This window comes from Nannospalax galili, unplaced genomic scaffold, assembly GCF_000622305.1.
Source record: "Nannospalax galili isolate Female #2095 unplaced genomic scaffold, S.galili_v1.0 scaffold377, whole genome shotgun sequence".
Lineage (NCBI taxonomy): Eukaryota > Metazoa > Chordata > Mammalia > Rodentia > Spalacidae > Nannospalax > Nannospalax galili.
Window position 1 is genome coordinate 1736488 of NW_008341187.1, and position 3813 is coordinate 1740300.

The window sequence follows — 3813 nt, forward strand, 5'->3', positions numbered from 1 at the left end:
GCTGTGGCAGCAGCTGGGCCTCCGGGGAGCGGGTGCCCGGTGCGCATGCGCGCCGCCGCCCCCGCCCCCGGCCCGCGGCTTAAATCATCCTCTGCTGCCGAGGGCCGGGGCTGCAGCCGGGGGCACCGCGGGCAGCTGCGCGCGCCTCCAGCCTGTCATTCAAGTGGGCGCTCGGCCCGCGGTGCTGCGGCTCTGCCTGGCAGGTGCACCATCCGGGCGGAGGGGACAGGCAGGCGGCGGCTGTGTCTGTCAGTGCAAGGAGTGGAAGCTGGACCGGAGACACCCATGCTAGACCAGAGACACCCAGGCTAGACCACATAGACATCCAGGCTAAACCAGGGACATCCAGAGCTGGACCAGAGACACCCAGAGTGGGACCAGAGATACCCAGGGATGAACCAGAGACACCCAGAGCTGGACCAGAGACACCCAGGTTAGACCACAGACACCCAGGCTGTACCAGTCACTCAGGCTAGACCAGAGACACCCAGAGCTACAGCTGAGACACCTAGGGCTGCACCAGAGAAACCGAGGGGTGCCCAGCTTCTTCCTGAAAGATGCAGGGGTAAGATGAGGCTGGGCAGCTAGCGGCTAGAACCAGAGAGGTCCCCACAAGAGCAAAGCTGCAGGGCCCCGACCTGTGTCACCATCAACCCAAATCCCATCTGTAGGCAAGGTGAGTGGCAGCCAACACCGCCGGCCACTGGATTCGAACGTGCAGCCGGCCCTGCGCGGTTCATTAGCCAATCGACAACCCTGGAGCCTCTGCACTCTTCAGACGGGAGAACCGAGTGAAGTTTCAGCCCGGGTCTGACTGCCGCGCTCAGGCTCCAGGGTACTTAGACACAGGTGACAGGTGGAGGTTTGCAAAGATGGAGCGATTGGTGCTGGCGGCCAGAGGGGATGCTCCAGGCCAGAGCGTTCACCTAGGAAACGTGGCTGGGGCGGGGGTGGATAATCGGAAGGTGGGAACGCGGGGACTCAAGTGTCACATTCAGGGGTCCAGGCGGGGAGGACAGTTTCAGGCATACTAAGCCACCACACCCGCTGGAGTCCTAAAAAATCCCGGAGCTACCAGGGTTTGTCAGTTCCGCACCCCAAGCCCCAGCACCTCCTGCCGCTTGGTGATTGGCCACGTTCTACCCCTTCAGGACAGTATGCTCACGGGATTTGCCTATAAGCAGTTGGGACCCGCCTTCCAGAGCAGCCAGCAAACTGGGGCGCAGTGGATTTCGGGAAATGTAGTTCTCTACCGAGCTTCTTGTGCCAGGACCATATCGTGCACCTGGAACTTCTAAAGTTTGGTGGTTTAATATTGTTGAAGTATCGAGTTAATTCACAGAACGAAGGGGAATGAATAATAAAACAAATTTTAAGAGTTTCCTAACCTATCTTTAAGTGATTCTAAACTTTTGGTTTATTTAACTCTCTGAAACACATTTTGTTTAGTGCAGCATATGGTGTTGAGTACAGAGACATAAGAACTCAATCCTGACTTGCAGCAAACTCGCTGCAGTCTCGAGGGGACGGCCTCACATAAGGAACTGTAAGTAGTCTGCATCCGGGGGGGTAGGGTGGGGCAATGACGTCGCGAGGACTGAGGAGGCCCCTGAATTGGCTAGCGAAGGCCTGGAAATGGGGACAGCCAGTTTATGCTGAATGAGCAGGCACTGAAGTAGAGAACCAAGGGGAGAAAGCTCTGGAAGAGGGATGGGTTAAAAATGTCACTAGAGATCTTTGTTCGGTTGGAGAGATGGCTCAGTGGTTAAGAGCACAAGTTGTTCTTGCAGAAGACAGGGGTTCAAATCCCAGCACCCGCATGATGACTAACGACCATCCTTAATTCCAGTTCCAGGGGATCTGACACCCTCTTCTGGCTTCTGCAGGCATTGCATAACACGGGTGCACTTAAACACACACAGTCATAACACACACATATAAAATAAAAATAAATATAATATATATACATACATATGCATATATACATAAGAGAGCTTTCTTATGACTCCATAGGGGAAACTACAAAACAGAGAGCTCACATCCCTTAGAATTTTATCATCTGCCTTTTCACCTAGATTTAGAATATATCAGTTGGGTAATTTGTCATTGAACTCAGCAAAGAGATGACAGTTTCCTGTCCAGAGGCCTTGTAGTGTTATGGAAAAATCCTGGGCTTTTCTATGCCTGACAGAAATTTCAGTCCATGCCCTGGTAATCTGTGTAAACTTGGGCACGTTTCTTAAATTTTCCTAAGGGTCAAATGCATCATGTGCAAGCTGGAGAGATGGCTCAGTGAATACAGTGCTTGCAGGGCAAGCTTGAGGAACCTGAGTTTGGATTCCTAGTACCCAGGTAAAAGACAGTCCTGACATCCATTACGCCAGTACTGGTAGGTGAGGAGACAGGCAGATGCCAGGGGCTTGCTGTCCAAATACTCTGGCTCAAAAGTCTAGCTCCAGGTCTAGTGAGGGACCCTGTCCCAATAAAATAACGTGGAGAGCTATAGAGGACGATACCCAAATTCAATCTCAGGCCTCTTCACATGGAAGCATGGGTACACACACACACACACACACACACACACACACACACACACCACACACACACAATTCCTTATGTGTAAAAATGAGATTGATCACCTTACTAGAGTTTTATGGGGATAAACTGGGGCACAGGGGTTGGAATACCAAAGTAAGTGCTACATTACTGAGCCATCTGTGGCTGTTCAAAAATGTCAGTTTTCTGGTCTATCAGGATCCTTGAGATGAAAAAGATCTTCTAGATGTCACCAGTGTAAGTCAGCTCCCTATTTTTACTTTATAATTACTGTTTTTATTTCCATACCTTATCAGTCTCATCAGATTATGAATTCATTCTGAGATGCCCACAACTCCAGTCCTTAGACGAGTACCTTAAGATTTTGAGATGGATATAGATTAGTATTCTGCAGTTATGGGACAGAACATATCCAGAAACCCATTTAGTCAAAAATTCAAGGCCTCAAAAATCATTAGTTTTATGATAGCAAAAATAAAATAATGAATCCTCAAATTCCTGGTATTTCTTTTTGTTAATTACACTTATTTTTCATGTGCATATGGGTATGTGGGCGTGCACATGACTCAGCATACATATGAAAGTTAGAGGAAAGCTTTGGGGAGTGGATTCTCTCTTCCACTCTGTGGGTCCTGGGATCAAACTTAAGTTGTTGGGCTTGGCAGCAGGTGGCTTTGCCCACAGAGCCATGTCATCAGGCCCTTCTTGAATTTCTTGTAGATCAATTTCAACTGGTTAATTTGTTTTTAAAATAAGGTTTAAAATTTAAGAAATAAATTTATAATGAAAATATTAAAATGTAGTAAAGAATGAGTAAATGTTTAGTAGTAGTTTATATTGTTCATTTTAACAACACAAAACAGAATTTTTTAAAATTTAATTTGATATTTTTTATTTTTTAGAAGAAGCAAAACAGAATTTTACCTATAGTAATCTATCAGCAAAGTTTCCTCCCTCATTCTTAATGCTGAATGAATCAGTATGTTGATTTCAAGCAGTTCAATAGCTTTCTGCCTTTGGGCAAAATAATGGAACTCAAATGGAACTCTTTCCTTCCTACTTATTGAAGAATGAATTGGGATAAAGTATTGTAATAGCAAACCACTAATAAGTTATGGATAGGTAAGTTACATTTAGCTGAACTCAATACTGAGTTACTAGATGAAAAGAAAATGACAAATCTAAACACACAGACACAGACATACACAAACACAGAGAGAGAGAGAGAGAGAGAGAGAGAGAGAGAGAGAAAGAGAG